Genomic DNA, 17492 nt, shown 5'->3' with positions numbered 1-17492 from the left:
TTCAAGTGATTCGTGAGGTCTGTTATGAATTGTTGAGGGGCTATTGTCATAAGCAGAAATGCATGAATGAACAGTTTCCTTTCACATCCTGTTTTTCCTTCTCCCTGGTCTCAAGAAGATTTCTAACCCCTCCCAATTTTCCCTCTCATGACTGCCCATCTTGTCACACTTTGGTGCATAAACATGTTTGGACCCAGTCTGATAAGGGAAGTGTGGGAGCTGTAGATATTTTAGGTTATTTCACAATTTCACCCTGCAGCCTGTGAGCAAGGGCTGTAATCAGCACACAGAATAGTTATGGGGGGGGGGGGAATAAATGAATCTTACAGGTAAACCTTGTTTCATTATTCAGAGGGGTGCTCCGAACATACAAACATCAGGGCCCAAGCCCCCTTAAAGCTTCCCACATGGGCTAGTCGGAAATTTGGGTGTGCAACTTTGTAGAATCTGGGGGAACATGTTTGAATCCAACCTTCTGGTGGAGCGCAATCCCCCTGATTGTCTATATGGCGCTTCCAAGTTGTGTGCACACTGTAATTGAATAACTAGCTAATTAGCGCTGATAATTGGCACCCGATTCCAAACAAATGATTATTGGCACTGATTGGCTTTAATTCTAATGTACGCATGAGTCTGAACTGCGGGCTTGGGATTGGGAAGGTCACGGGTGGTTCAAGAGCATTCTGAGAATTTCCACTCATAACTTATAAATAAGGGGGGGGAAGGGCGTTTAATTTAGGCAAATGGCTGCGCTTAAAGTGAGGCACGATTCCCGGCCATAAGCTTTAATTCTATAAAACACGCCTCACTTTAGACGCAACTTATAGAATACCTGTACATGCTTTTTTTTTGGCACTGATTTTTTTGGGTGCTAGATATTGAATCTAGTCCAATATGTATAATTTATAAAAATAAGAAAATGTGGGTCTGTGAGTAAAACATGGAAACCTGTGGAAAATTCTCCATGACATTGAATTTAATTTACTCTACAAAAACTTGTAATAATTTCTTTTCTCATATTGCTCTTTGATCCCTGGACTAGAGAATGACACGGGGACGGGAACCGCAGGGATGGGGCGGGGACAGAGCCCACAGGGACGGGGACAGGGGACAAACTTTGTCCCCGTGTCATTTTCTACTTTGAAGCCTGTTAATGAACTGGACTGTTATTTATGTTTGAGTGATGCCTACAAAGATATTTTGATTTTTCGGAAAAACAAGCAAACATACTGGCCACAAGTAGCAAACTTTGCATGGGGGATCCTGTACATCCTGCTACCAACACATCTTCTAAGAAGACAACTTCTATTCCAGGAAGGACTGTGGAAGACAGGAGAGCTAGACTGAATCCTGAGATTGTTGATGATTTCTTATTTATCCACAGATTAAAAAAACATAACAGCGCTTTATAGGGCATATTTTCCCCTCTAAGGCATATAGAACGAGTTGTACCCTAAATTCTTGCTAAAAACGCCTTTCTTTTTTCCATTGTCGGCCGAGCGCGCCCATCTCTCCTCGGCCGATAAACACGCCCCAGTCCCGCCTCCAACACGCCCCATCAACTTTGTTCGTTCCCACGACGGACTGCAGTTGGAGGCACCCAAAATCGGCTTTCGATTATACCAATTTGGGCGCCCATGAGAGAAAGGCGCCCATCTCCCGATTTGGGTCGGAATATGGGCGCCTTTCTCTTTCGAAAATGAGCTGGATAGTGAACTTCCGTAAACTATTGAAAACTTATTTATTTAAGGAAGCAAACAATAACAATTCATCCTAAATGCAAATTAATAAAACGTATACAACATGTATTCTTTATATCTTAACTGTTTTTTGCTAAATTATCTTGATTTGTTGTTTAATGTTCCTAATTGTTCAAGTTAATTTTTGTCATGAATGAAATTTAAACTATTACCTTCAGCTCTTATCATAAGATGAACGTTCCTCCTGTAACCTAACCCACTCTGTCCCTCTACCTCAACTATGTATTTCTCCTATCCGGAACTGGTAATCACCACTTATGGAACTATGTAAGCCACATTGAGCCTGCAAATAGGTGGGAAAATGTGGGATACAAATGTTATAAATAAATAAATAAAGAGCTTTGCGACAGCCAGCAAAGCGCGGGACTGATGCACTGCGCTTGCACGGCCATCTTCCAGCCCACGCGCGTCCATTCCCGCCTCAGTTATATCAAAAGCAAATAAAGAATAAAAAAAAACAACAACTCCAAAAGGGAGGTGGGTGGGTTGCTGAGAACAATCAGCCTGCTGTCCTCGGAGAATATCTGCTACAGGTAAGTATCTTCGCTTTCTCCGAGGACAAGCAGGCTGCTTGTTCTCACATGTGGGGTATCCCTAGCCCCCAGGCTCACTCAAAACAATTGGGCCTCGCAATGGCGAGGACATAACTGAGATTGACCTACGAAGAAACAGCTAACTGAGAGTGCAGCCTGGAACAGAACAAAATAATGGGCCTGGGGGGGTGGAGTTGGATTCTAGACCCCAAACAGATTCTGCAGCACCGACTGCCCAAACCAACTGTCGCGTCGGGAATCCTGCTGAAGGCAGTAATGAGATGTGAATGTGTGGACTGATGACCACGTCGCAGCCTTGCAAATCTCTTCTATAGTGGCTGACTTCAAGTGGGCCACTGACGCTGCCATGGCTCGAACAACATGAGCCATGACATGACCCTCAAGAGTCAGCCCAGCCTGGGCATAAGTGAAGGAAATGCAATCTGCTAGCCAATTGGAAATGGTGCGTTTCCCGACAGCCACTCCCCTTCTGTTGGGGTCGAAAGAAACAAACATTTGGGCGGACTGTCTGAAGGGGCTTGTCCGCTCCACATAGAAGGCCAATGCTCTCTTGCAGTCCAATGTGTGCAACTGACGTTCAGCAGGGCGGGTATGAGGACGGGGAAAAAATGTTGGCAAGAAAATTAACTGGTTCGGATGGAACTCCAACACCACCTTCAGCAAGAACTTAGGGTGCGTACGGAGGACTACTGTGTTATGATGAAATTTTGTATAAGGAGCATGGGCTACCAAGGCTTGGAGCTCACTGACTCTACGAACTGAAGTAACAGCCACCAAGGTCAAGTACGTTGGAGCTGAGAATGTGCTCCGCCCTCAACGTCATAACGTTTGACGCGAGGGCGGGGCCCACAGACTGTGATTTTGTGTGGCTTCAGAGCTTCAAACTTACGAACCTGGCTTCAGTGACGTCAGTGCAAATAGAACGTTGAGGGTGAGTTTTATATATATATAGATTTGTATTTTCTATGTGTTTGTTTCCATGGCTTAGTAAAAGGGGGTGGGGTAAGCAGTGGTGTAACTACATGGGGCACAGGGGCCTGGGATCCCGTAGATTTGGCCCTGGACCCCCCTGCCGATGACCCTCTTGACCCCCCTCCTGCCGCCAACCCGCCGTCGCCATGCGCCGGAAGAAGTGTACCTCGGTTGGTGGAGGCTGGGGGTTGGCGGCGGGACGGGGGGGGGGTCGAGAGGGTTGGCGGCGGGGGGGGGGGTCAAAGTTGTTGTTGGTGGTGGCGGTGGCAGGGGAGGGTTGGCGGTGCCACCGGGGGGGGGCTAAAATATGCCTCCTCACCTAGGGGTCTGGACCCCCCTCCCGCCGAAGTCTGGCTACGCCCCTGGGGGTAAGTTAGGTGCAGAACTGGCGCTATTCTGTAACATGTGTGCCGAAATTTGTGGGTGTGGGGGTCTGCTTATGATTATCACATGTTAGACAATCATCCCACACAACCTACCTTAACTGACTACGGCTGGAGTGCTGATGTCCCTGGATTTCCTACACTAATAAGACAAATAATACTTAGAAGTTTATTCTGGAGACAAGTAAATAGTGGCTCAAGCAGAGGCTACTGCAAATCTGAAATACAGAAAAGAAATGATTAGAGAGATCCCCTTGTCTCCAAGCCAGTTCACTGCCCTGAGAACAAGGAAGCGTTCCCCCCCCCCCCCCCCCCCCACCCCACATAGATCTCTCTCATTTTTATACAATTTGATTTAGTACAATAAGCAGGAAATTAATCACCATTTATTGATTTACTAGTAAAAAAGGCCTGTTTCTGACACAAATGAAACGGGCGCTAGCAAGGTTTTCCTCGGAGTGTGTATGTTTGGGAGAGTGTATGTGAGAGTGACTGTTTGAGAGTCAGAGTGAAAGTGTGAGTGTGTGTGTGTGTGTGAGAGAGAGAGTGAGTCTGGGTGTGAGTGTGTTTGTGAGAGAGTGTGTGTGTGAGAATGAGAGTGTGTGCAAGTGTGTATGTGAGACACAGTGTGAGAGAGAGTGTGTGTGTGTGGGCAAGAGAGAGAGTGTGTGTGAGACACAGATTCTCTGTGAGAGTGAGTGTATGAGACCAAGCAAGTGTGTGAGTGACTGTGTGGCACATAGAGAGTGAATGTGATACAGTGTGAGACAGAGTGTGTGAGAGTGAGAGTCAGAAAGACATTGTATATGAGAGAGAGAGTGTGAGCCCTGCCCTCCCAATCCATGCTCCTCTGTCACCTGCCCCCTCCATTCATCCCTATCCAGCAATTCCCCTCTCTCCCTGAGCCCTGCCCTGCAATCCATATCCATCCATGCCCATCTGTCCCCTCCATTCATCCCTATCCAGCAATTCCCCTCTCTCCCTGAGCCCTGCCCTCCCAATCCATGCCCATCCATGCTCCTCTGTCCCCTGCCCCCTCCATTCATCCTTTTCCAGCAATTCCCCTCTCTCCCTGAGCCCTGCCCTCCAAATCCATGCCCATCCATGCTCCTCTGTCCCCTGCCCCGCCCCCTCCATTCATCCCTTTCCAGCAATTCCCCTCTCTCCCTGAGCCCTGCCCTCCCAATCCATGCCCATCCATGCTCCTCTGTCCCCTGCCGCCTCCATTCATCCTTTCCCAGCAAGTCCCCTCTCTCCCTTCCATGACCCCCCCTCGCATCCATGCTCCTCTCTCTCCCATGTCCCAGCCTGGCCCGCCCTCTTCTCCCCCCCCTTCGCATCCATGCCCCCCCTTCGCATCCATGCTGTCGTTTGTCCCCTGCCCTCCCGCTCCCATTGTTCAACTTTACTGCCCACCCTCTTCTCTCCCCCCAACATCCCTTTTTTTTTTCTTCTTTTTAAATTTACCTCCGTGGCGGTTCCAGCAGCGCAGCGTCAGGGAAGGAGGCGGCGCTCCCGACGTCTAGCCTTCCCTTCGCTGTGTTCCGCCTTTTTCTGACATCATCCTTGACGTCAGAAGAAGGCGGAACACAGCGAAGGGAAGGCTAGAGACGTCGGGAGCGCCACCTCCTTCCCTGACGCTGCGCTGCCGGAATTGTTTGTTTTTTTTTCCGCCCTCGACGTCATGACGTTTGACGCGAGGGCGGGGCAGAGACGGCTGGCTGGCTTCACACCATGAATCCACGAACCCTACAGCCAGGGAGTGTTTGAGTGGCTTCAGAACGTTGTCTTCAGAACGTTCACGGTGCGTTTTATTATATTAGATTTACTTATTTGTTACATTTGTACCCCACATTTTCCCACCTATTTGCAGGCTCAATGTGGCTTACATAGTACCGTAAAGGCGTTCGCCAGTCAGTTGATAACAAATACAGGTTATATTGTGGTCAAAGTGAGGTAGGTGTGTATGAGGCACTATGATGATGGAAGGGATGAAGATTGTATATTGTCCAGTACGATCATTGGTTATGTTGTGTTGCTGGGTGTGGGGATTTACGTTGGATCGGTGAGGTAAGCCTTTTTGAAGAGGTTGGTTTTTAGTGATTTCCTGAAGTTTAGATGGTCATGGATTGTTTTCACAGCTTTTGGGAATCCATTCCATAGTTGTGCGCTTAGGTAGGAGAAGCTGGATACATAAGTTATTTTGTATTTCAGTCCTTTGCAATTTGGGTAATGTAGGTTTAGGTATGATCGTGATGATCCGATTCTGTTTCTGGTTGGTAGATCTATGAGGTCTGTCATGTATCCTGGGACTACGCCATAGATAATTTTGTGGACCAAGGTGCAGATTTTGAAGATGATCCGTTCTTTGATTGGGAGCCAGTGTAGCTTTTCTCGGAGGGGTTTGGCGCTTTCGAAGCGTGTTTTACCAAATATCAGCCTGGAAGCTGTGTTTTGGGCAGTCTGGAGATTTTTTGCGAGTTGTTCTTTACATCCCGCATAGAGTAGCAGACTTGATGGAGCTGAGGGAGACAGAGAGGTACATAGAGGAGACCTACAGGGATGTTGTAGAGAAGTCCCACCTCCAGTCAGGTAGCCCCTGTGCTACCTTGGAGGAGGGAGGTCTCCTAGAAGGAGAGCATCACCCTGGTGAAGTAGGAAGTACTCCTGTAGCCAGGACCTGCCCACCAGGGGATGTACTATCCTTTCGCACCGAGGATATATCTCCAAATATTGCCCGGGAGGGAAAGGTTAGGACAGCTGTTGTACTTGGTGATTCGATCATTAGGCATATAGATAGCTGGGTGGCTGGTGGACGTGAGGATCGCCTGGTGACTTGCCTGCCTGGTGCGAAGGTGGCGGACCTCACGCGTCACCTACATAGGATTTTATATAGTGCTGGGGAGGAGACGGCTGTCTTGGTACATGTGGGTACTAATGACATAGGAAAATGTGGGAGAGAGGTTCTGGAAGCCAAATTTAGGCTCTTAGGTAGAAAGCTGAAATCCAGATCCTCCAGGGTAGCATTTTCTGAAATGCTACCTGTGCCACGCGCAGGGCCCAAGAGACAGGCAGAGCTCCAGAGTCTCAATGCGTGGATGAGACGATGGTGCAGGGAGGAGGGCTTTAGATTTGTTAGGAACTGGGCAACATTCTGGGGAAGGGGGAGCCTATTCCGAAAGGATGGGCTCCATCTTAACCAGAGTGGGACCAGGCTGCTGGCATCGGCGTTTAAGAAGGAGATAGAGCAGCTTTTAAACTAGAAATGGGGGGAAGGCCGACAGTCGCTCAAAAGAGCATGGTTCGGGATAAGGTATCTTTCAAAGATATCACCATAACAGGGAAGATAGAGTATCCTGATAGTGAGGTTGCAAAAGAGATTGTAGTAGATCGGGTATCCTTAAATAACAATAAAAATCAGACAAAAGATTGCCAATTAATACTGCCAAGTACTAAGCATGATGTACTTAGGAACAACAAACATAGTTTGAAATGTCTATATGCGAATGCCAGGAGCCTAAGAAATAAGATGGGGGAGTTAGAATATATTGCACTAAATGAAAAATTAGATATAATAGGCATCTCTGAGACCTGGTGGAAGGAGGATAACCAGTGGGACACTGTCATACCGGGGTACAAATTATATCGTAGTGATAGGGTGAATCGGATTGGTGGAGGGGTAGCATTGTATATTAACGAGAGCCTTGAATCAAATAGATTGAAAATTCTGCAGGAAACAAAACACTCCTTGGAATCACTGTGGATTGAAATTCCATGTGCAAAGGGGAAAAGGATAGTGATAGGAGTGTACTACCGTCCGCCTGGCCAGGACGAACAGACGGATGCGGAAATGTTAAAGGAAATCAGGGACGCAAACAAACTGGGCAACACAATAATAATGGGGGATTTCAATTACCCGCATATAGACTGGGTTAATGTAACATCTGTACACGCAAGGGACATAAGATTTCTTGATGAAATCAAGGACAGCTTCATGGAACAGCTAGTTCAGGAGCCGACAAGAGAAGGAAAAATACTAGACTTAGTCCTTAGTGGTGCTCATGATCTAGTGCAGGGGGTAACGGTACGAGGGCCGCTTGATAACAGTGATCATAATATGATCGGTTTTGATATTGGCATTGAAGGAAGTGAAACTAGGAAATCAAGTACGCTAGCGTTTAACTATAGAAAAGGTGATTACGACAAAATGAGAAAAATGGTGAAAAAAAGACTGAAAGGAGCAGCTCGCAGAGTAAAAAACTTGCGTCAGGCGTGGATGCTGTTTAAAAACACCATCCTGGAGGTTCAGGACAAATATATTCCACGTATTAGAAAAAAGGGAAAAAAGACTAAACGTCAGCCGGCGTGGCTAAACAGTAAGATAAAGGAAGTCATTAGAGCCAAAAAACAATCCTTCAGAAAGTGGAGAAGAGAACCAACTGAAAGTAACAGGATAGATCATAAGGAATGCCAAGCCAAATGCAAAGCGGAGATAAGGAGGGCAAAAAAAGGACTTTGAGAAGAAATTAGCGTTGGAAGCAAAAATACATAGTAAAAATTTTTTTAGATACATTAAAAGCAGGAAACCGGCCAAAGAGTCGGTTGGGCCGCTGGACGAAAATGATGTTAAAGGGGCGATCAGGGAGGACAAAGCCGTAGCGGAGAAATTAAATGAATTCTTTGCTTCGGTCTTCACCGAGGAGGATTTGGGGGGGACACCGGTGCCGGAAAGAATATTTGAAGCGGGGGAGTCGGAGAAACTAAACGAATTCTCTGTAACCTTGGAGGATGTAATGGGTCAGTTCAGCAAGCTGAAGAGTAGTAAATCACCGGGACCTGATGGTATTCATCCCAGAGTATTAATAGAACTAAAAAATGAACTTGCGGAGCTACTGTTAGAAATATGCAATCTGTCCCTAAAATCGAGTGTAGTACCGGAAGACTGGAGGGTAGCCAATGTTACTCCGATTTTTAAGAAGGGTTCCAGAGGAGATCCGGGAAATTATAGACCGGTGAGTCTGACGTCGGTGCCGGGCAAGATGGTGGAGGCTATTATTAAGAATAAAATTGCAGAGCATATACAAAAACATGGACTGATGAGACAAAGTCAGCACGGATTTAGTGAAGGGAAGTCTTGCCTCACCAATCTAATGCATTTTTTTGAGGGGGTAAGCAAACATGTGGACAATGGGGAGCCGGTTGATATTGTATATCTGGATTTTCAGAAGGCGTTTGACAAAGTGCCGCACGAAAGACTCCTGAAGAAATTGCAGAGTCATGGAATCGGAGGTAGGGTATTATTATGGATTAAGAACTGGTTGAAAGATAGGAAGCAGAGAGTAGGATTGCGTGGCCAGTATTCTCAGTGGAGGAGGGTAGTTAGTGGGGTCCCGCAGGGGTCTGTGCTGGGTCCGTTGCTTTTTAATGTATTTATAAATGACCTAGAGATGGGAATAACTAGTGAGGTAATTAAATTCGCCGATGACACAAAATTATTCAGGGTCGTCAAGTCGCAGGAGGAATGTGAACGATTACAGGAGGACCTTGCGAGACTGGGAGATTGGGCGTGCAAGTGGCAGATGAAGTTCAATGTTGACAAGTGCAAAGTGATGCATGTAGGTAAGAGGAACCCGAATTATAGCTACGTCTTGCAAGGTTCCGCGTTAGGAGTTACGGATCAAGAAAGGGATCTGGGTGTCGTCGTCGATGATACGCTGAAACCTTCTGCTCAGTGTGCTGCTGCGGCTAGGAAAGCGAATAGAATGTTGGGTGTTATTAGGAGGGGTATGGAGTCCAGGTGTGCGGATGTTATAATGCCGTTGTATCGCTCCATGGTGCGACCGCACCTGGAGTATTGTGTTCAGTACTGGTCTCCGTATCTCAAAAAAGATATAGTAGAATTGGAAAAGGTACAGCGAAGGGCGACGAAAATGATAGTGGGGATGGGACGACTTTCCTATGAAGAGAGGCTGAGAAGGCTAGGGCTTTTTAGCTTGGAGAAGAGACGGCTGAGGGGAGATATGATAGAAGTGTATAAAATAATGAGTGGAATGGATCGGGTGGATGTGAAGCGACTGTTCACTGCTATCCAAAAATACTAGGACTAGAGGGCATGAGTTGAAGCTACAGTGTGGTAAATTTAAAACGAATCGGAGAAAATTTTTCTTCACCCAACGTGTAATTAGACTCTGGAATTCGTTGCCGGAGAACGTGGTACGGGCGGTTAGCTTGACGGAGTTTAAAAAGGGGTTAGATAGATTCCTAAAGGACAAGTCCATAGACCGCTATTAAATGGACTTGGAAAAATTCCGCATTTTTAGGTATAACTTGTCTGGAATGTTTTTACGTTTGGGGAGCGTGCCAGGTGCCCTTGACCTGGATTGGCCACTGTCGGTGACAGGATGCTGGGCTAGATGGACCTTTGGTCTTTCCCAGTATGGCACTACTTATGTACTTATGTACTTATGTAGATTCCGTTGCAGTAGTCTGTATGGCTTAGGACCATTGGTTGTATTAGGTTTCGAAATATTTCCCTTGGGAAAAAAAGGTTTTATTCGTTTGAGTTTCCATATTGAGTAAAACATTTTCTTTATTACAGAGTTTACTTGGTTCTCAAGGGTAAGGTTGCGGTCGATTATGACGCCGAGTATTTTTAGGCTGTCTGAGGTAGGGAGGGTGTGTTCTGGGGTATTTATGGTTGTGGGTTTGTACTTGTTATGTTGAGATGAGAGGATGAGGCAGTGTGTTTTTTCAGTGTTCAGTTTCAGTTGGAATGAGTTTGCCCAGGAGTCCATGATGTTTAGACCGTCATTGATTTCATTGGTTATTTCTGTTAAGTCATGACTGAAGGGAATGTAGATTGTGACGTCATCTGCATAGATGAACGGGTTGAGGCCTCGGTTGGATAGGGACTTTGCCAGTGGGATCATCGTCACGTTGAAGAGTATTGGTGATAATGGTGATCCTTGAGGTACTCCACAGGTAGCTTTCCACGGTGGTGATATGTTTGAGTTTGATTTTACTTGGTAAGTTCTGGTGGTTAGAAAACCCTTTATCCGGTTAAGTACATTTCCATCAATCCCAAAGTGGCCAAGGAGTCTTAGTAGTATATTGTGGTTGACCATGTCAAATGCACTTGACATGTCGAATTGGAGTAGAAGTATACTTTTACCTATGGCTATTTCTTGCTTGAATTTGGCCAAGAGGGTGACTAGGACAGTTTCGGTACTGTGGTGGGGGCAGAATTCTGACTGTGAGTTGTGTAGTATTGAGAACTTGTCCATGTATTCCGTAAGCTGTTTGGTCACCAAACTCTCCATCAATTTGACTACTAGTGGGATAGACGCAACTGGGCGGTAATTGTTAGGTAATTTGCTTACTTTATTTCTTGTCTATTAGATTGTAAGCTCTTTGAGCAGGGACTGTCTTCTATGTTTGTGCAGTGCTGCATACGCCTTGTAGCGCTATAGAAATGCTAAATAGTAGTAGTAGTAGTAGTAGTTAGGTCATTTGTGTTTTTCTTAGCGTCTTTAGGTATTGGGGTGAGTAGGATGTTACCATATTCCTCGGGGAAGAGACCTTGTTGTAGTCTGAAGTTTAAGTGGTATGTGAGATCTGCCATTAAGCGGTCAGGGGAAGATTTGAGTAAATGACTAGGACATGTATACAGTTTGCAGTGGGTGTTGGCAAACCTATGAGTTGCTTTTGTAACTGATTCAATGGTGAGGAGAGTAAATGTTGACTAGATACGGTCAGTTGGGCATCCACCAGGGATTAGGTCCAGGTCGTTGAAGAAGTTTTCGATGTCGGTGTTGTGCTAAGGAAGTGTGCTGCGTAATTTTATTATTTTTTCGTTAAAGTAATTAGCATGTTTGTCGGCGGGCGGCATGTCTTGTGTTGGTCATGGTGATAGGAGTGGTATCTAATAACTTATTTTTGATTTGAAATAGTTTCTTCAAGTCTTTGTAATCCGGTCCTATTTTAGTTTTGTAATAGGAACTTTTGGTTTGTCTTTTCTATGTGTTTGTTTCCATGTATTGAGTGTGTGTTCATCTTTTGTTTTTTTCCATGCTCGTTCAAGTTTCCTGGATTGTGTTTTACATTTTTTAAATTCGTCATTGAAACATGGTATCGAGTTTTGTCTTCTTGATATTCTTGTCTTTAGTGGTGCTATTTCGTTTAGTACGCTTCTGCATCTATCTTCCCACTGATCGAGGTAGTGTATGGAGTCCGTTTGTGTTTCCCATTCATTGTCATATATCAGTTGCCAGAATAATTGTGGGTATATTTGCCCTCTCGTGGTGTAAGTTGTGTGTGCTGGTGTATGGTTTAGTCCCTTCTTCCGCCAGTTTAGGGATAGGTTCAACTTGTAGTGGTCGGTCCAAGGTGTTTCTGTCCATTTGATGTCTGTTATTATTAGGTTATGATCTGTGGACAGTTTGTGTGATAAGAGTCTAGTGTGTGACCTTTAATGTGGGTAGCTTGCATGTGGGGCCATTTGAGATCCCAGGATTGTAGGAAGTCTTTGCATAAAAATAGGTTGGCTTTCGTTCCAGTTACCGGGTGGTCTGTAAAACAGGATGCAGTTCAGATGATTGGTCAGGGATTTGTTATGGATTCTGAATGATGCAATTTCTAGTTGGGGTGTTATGGATTCAGCAATGGTTTCTGTGGTGAATTGAGTTCGATAGATTATAGCTATGCCTCCTCCTCTCTTTTCCGTTCTGGTCCATTGGGTGATTTTGTAACCTGGAGGGCATAGTTCAAGGATAATGGGGTCCTTTTGATCGTGAATCCATGTTTCGTTGATGAAGATAAGATCGAGGTTTTCTGAGCTGATCCAGTCTGATATTGTTGTTGTTTTGTTAACTACGGACCTAGCATTAATGTAGCCCACTTGGATATTTTGGTATGGGGCTGCTAGGTTTGATGATATGTAGATTTTTGTTAGTTGCCGTTCCTTGGGTGGTGTGTGTTTATTGTGATCGTTCCTTCCGTTTTGTTGGTGTTGTCCGTATTTAGATAGTCTTCCTTTAGTTTGATGGGTGTCAGTTTGGTGAGGTGTGGTGTGTTTGATGAGCCTTTGGTGATAGGTGAATCAGTGAAAGGGAGTAGATTGTTAGTATTTTGATTGTATTCATTTTGGTGTCAATTTGGGAATAGGTAGGTGATAGGTAGGTCACTCACAGTCAGCTGCTTGGGGGTGATGTCCTTGGCGCAGAGCTCTGTTGCTTTGGACACCGTTCTGATGGTTGGAGGCAAAGAGGATCCGTTAGCAAGGGCGCAGTGGTACCGGTTGGGGTAGAGTTGCAAGCTGGTTGTCTAACAGGTGGCAGTCGTTTGGGCTGGGATCTTCACAGATCAACTTCCTGTGGTTAGTAGTTCGATGGGTATATTTGATAGGTGGCTCGGCTGGGTCCCACTCAGGGGGAGCTGCTTTCGCTGCGATGGTCAGCTCATGCAGTGTGATGACGTGTGGGCCCATTCTACGTCGTAGGTCCCTCGCAACTCGGCCGGTGGGTGCTCCCTCTGTGCACCGGGATGATGTAGAAGCCGGGTCTGCGGGATCCCCCGGATCTAAGTGCGACTTTAAGACTAGAGCGTGTCTTTGTTTTGGCAGCTGCTGTTGCTTACAGTACACAGCAGCGATCATCAGCAGACTTATACGGTCTGTGCCCTGAAAAGGACAGGTACAAATCAAGGTAAGGTATACACAAAAAGTAGCACATGTGAGTTTATCTTGTTGGGCAGACAGGATGGACCGTGCAGGTCTTTTTCTGCCGTCATCTACTATGTTACTATGTTACTGGTGCCAGAAATGGTATTCCTTACTGACTTCGATGCCTGGCTCTCTGTTTTTCTAGAACCCTCATCTCCGTCCCTCATTCTTGGAGACTTTAACATATACGCTGGCGACCCATCCGACCCTTATGCTTCTCAGTTCCTCACTCACTCTGACATCCTCCTTCAATCTCCAGCTGAGCTCCACCACCCCTACTCACCAAACTGGCCATTGTCTTGACCTCGTCCTCTCCTCTACCTGCTCACCCTCCAATTTCTGCACCTCTGCTCTTCCTCTCTCAGATCATCACCTGATCACCTTCACACTTCATCACCCTCCCCCTCAGTCCCGCCCAACACTAACCACTACTTTCAGGAATCTCCAGGCTGTCGACCCTCCCACCTTATCCTCTAGTATCTCTAATCTCCTCCCCTCCATCATGTCCTCTGAGTCTGTCGACAAGGCTATCTCTACTTACAATGTCACTCTCTCTCCTCTGCTCTAGGACACCCTTGCACCATCCATCTCCCGTCCCACAAGGCGTACTAATCCCCAGCCCTGGCTGACCCCTTGCATCCGATACCTTCGCACCTGCGCCTGATCAGCTGAACGCCTCTGGAGGAAATCTCGCATCCCATAGCGAATTCATTCATTACAAATTCATACTATCCTCCTTCCAGTCCTCCCTATTCCTTGCCAAACAGGACTATTACACCCAATTGACTAATTCTCTTGGCTCCAACCCTCGTCGTCTCTTCGCCACCCTTAACTCCCTCCTCAAAGTGCCCTCCGCTCCCCCCCCCCCCCCCCTCACTCTCTCCTCAATCACTGGCTGATTACTTCCGCGACAAGGTGCAGAAGATCAACCTCGAATTCACTACCAAGCCACCTCTTCCTCTTCACCCTTTAACCCACTCCCTCAACCAACCAACCCAGGCCTCCTTCTCCTCTTTTCCTGATATCACCGAGGAGGAAACCGCCCACCTTCTTTCCTCCTCGAAATGCACCACCTGTTCCTCTGATCCCATCCCCACTAACTTACTAAACACCATCTCTCCTACTGCCACCCCCCCCATCTGTCATATCCTCAACCTCTCTCTCTCCACTGCAACTGTCCCTGACTCCTTCAAGCATGCTGTAGTCACACCACTCCTCAAAAAAACATCACTAGACCCTACCTGCCCTTCCAACTACCGCCCCATCTCCCTCCTACCCTTCGTCTCCAAGATACTTGAACGTGCCATTTACAGCCGCTGCCTTGCTTTTCTCTCCTCTCATGCCATCCTCGATTCACTTCAATCCAGTTTTCGGCCTCTACACTCGACAGAAACGGCACTCACTAAAGTCTGTAATGACTGTTCCTTGCCAAATCCAAAGATCACTACTTCCATCCTCGACCTATCCGCCGCTTTTGACACTGTCAGTCATAATTTACTTCTTGCTACACTATCCTCAATTGGGTTCCAGGGATCTGCCCTCTCCTGGTTCTCCTCTTATCTCTCCCACCGTACCTTCAGAGTACATTCTCATGGATCTTCCTTCACCCCCATCCCGCTCTCTGTTGGAGTTCCTCAGGGATCTGTCCTTGGACCCCTTCATTTTTCAATCTACACCTCTTCCCTGGGCTTGCTGATCTCATCTCATGGTTTCCAATATCATCTTTATGCTGATGACACCCAGCTTTATCTCTCCACACCAGACATTACTGCGGAAACCCAGGCCAAAGTATCGGCCTGCTTATCCGACATTGCTGCCTGGATGTCCAATCGCCACCTGAAACTGAACATGGCCAAGACCGAGCTCATTGTCTTTCCACCCAAACCCAAATCTCCTCTCCCTCCACTCTCTATTTCAGTCAATAACATCCTCATCCTCCCCGTCTCATCTGCCCGCAACCTCGGAGTCATCTTCGACTCCTCCCTCTCCTTCTCTGCCCATATCCAGCAGACAGCCAAGACCTGTCACTTCTTTCTCTATAACATCAGCAAAATTTGCCCTTTCCTCTCTGAGCACACCACCCGAACTCTCATCCACTCTCTCATTACCTCTCGCCTTGACTACTGCAACCTACTCCTCACTGGCCTCCCACTTAACCATCTAACCCCCCTTCAATCCGTTCAGAACTCTGCTGCGCGTCTTATCTTCCGCCTAGACTGATATACTCCTAACCTACAAATGCACTCAATCTGTAGCCCCTCACTACCTCTCTACCCTCATCTCCCCTTACGCTCCTACCCGTAACCTCCGCTCACAGGACAAATCCCTCCTCCCAGTACCCTTCTCCACCACCGCCAACTCCAGACTCCACCCTTTCTGCCTCATCTCACCCTATGCTTGGAATAAACTCCCTGAACCCATACGCCAAGCCCCCTCCCTACCCATCTTCAAATCCTTGCTCAAAGCCCACTTCTTCAATGCCGCTTTCGGCACCTAACCATTGTACCTCTATCCAGGAAATCTAGACTGCCTCAGTCTTGATTGACTGCACTTTCTGTCCTTTAGATTGTAAGCTCCTTTGAGCAGGGACTAGTCCTTCTTTGTTAATTGTACAGCACTGCGCAACCCTGGTAGTGCTTTAGAAATGTTAAATAGTAGTAGTAGAGTATTCAAAGCTGACGAGTCGGTGAAACTGAATGACATCTCTATAAACCTGCAGGATGTAATGGTTCAATTTGACAAAATGAAGAGTAGCAAATCGACTGAACCAGATGGTATTCATCCCAGTGTACAGATAGAATTGAAAAATGAACTTGCGGAACTTTTGTTAGTTTAAAATCAACCATTCTTTAAAATCAAGAATGGTTCCGGAAGATTGGAGGGTGGCCAATGAAACGCCAATTTTTAAAAAGAGGTCCAGAGGAGATCAGGGATATTATAGACCGGTGAACCCGACATAGGTGCTGGGCAAAATGGTAGAGACTATTATAAGAACAAAATTACAGAGCATATTCAAAGGCATGGATTAATGAAACAAATCCAACATGGATTTAGTGAAGGGAAATCTTGTCTCACCAATCCATTACATTTCTTTAAAGGGGTGAGCTGGTCAATATAGTGTATCTGGATTTTCAAAAGGTGTTTGACAAAGTACCTCATGAAAAACCACAGAGGATATTGATGGGATAGGAGATAGTGTCCTATTGTGGATTAAAAATTGGTTAAAAGATAGAAAACAGAGAGTAGGGTTAAATGATCAGTATTCTCAATGGAGGAGGGTAGATAGTGGGGTTCCCCAGGGGTCTGTGCCAAGACAGCTGCTTTTGAACATGTTTATAAATAATCTAGAGATAGGAGTAACTAATGAGGTGCTCGTACTCCTTCTGGTCTGTTTTGGTTCATCTTCCGCAATTTTTTGTGGTTTGTGTTTGATTTTACGGGAGATTCGGACCTTCCTTTTCTGTGTTTGGCAATTAAATTTGCTGAACACACAAGGTTATTTAAAGTTCTTAAATCAAAGAGGATTGTGAAAAAATTACAAGAGGACCTTACAAGACTGGGCATCTAAATGGCAGATGTGAGCAAGTGCAACGTGATACATGTGGGAAAGAAGAACTCGAATTATAGCTACATAATATAAGGTTCCACGTTAGGAGTCACCGACCAGGAAAGGGATCTAGGCGTCATTGTTGATGATACGTTGAAACTCTCTGCTCAATGTGCGGTTGCGGCTAAGAAAGCAAATAGAACGTTAAGTATTATTAGGAAAGGAATGGAAAACAAAAATGAGGATGTTATAATGCTTTTATATCGCTCCATGGTGTGACCGCACCTCGAATATTGTGTTCAATTCTGGTCACCGCATCTGAAAAAAGATATAGTGGAATTAGAAAAGGTACAGAGAAGGGTGACGAAAATGATAAAGTGGATAAGACAGTCATCCTCTATGAGGAAAGGCTAAAGCGGCTAGGGCAAATCAGCTTGGAGAAAAGACGGCTGAGGGGTGATATGAAAAGAGGTCTATAAAATAATGTCACGGTTGTGCCCATGTTTCGTCACCTGGTGGCTGCAATGGACTGTCTGGTTATTGTCACCCGTTCCAGAT

The 17492-nt window shown here is 46.1% G+C and overlaps 1 pseudogene; it reads right to left on the bottom strand.

Annotated features, from left to right (window-relative positions):
- LOC115460346 overlaps positions 1-13153 on the bottom strand; it is a 52125-nt pseudogene extending 38972 nt beyond the window's left edge.
- Between the last annotated feature and the right edge of the window lie 4339 nt (positions 13154-17492).

Source organism: Microcaecilia unicolor, chromosome 1 (genome assembly GCF_901765095.1).
Source record: "Microcaecilia unicolor chromosome 1, aMicUni1.1, whole genome shotgun sequence".
Lineage (NCBI taxonomy): Eukaryota > Metazoa > Chordata > Amphibia > Gymnophiona > Siphonopidae > Microcaecilia > Microcaecilia unicolor.
Note: the sequence above shows the minus strand (reverse complement) of the source record. Positions and strands in the feature narration are given on the sequence as shown.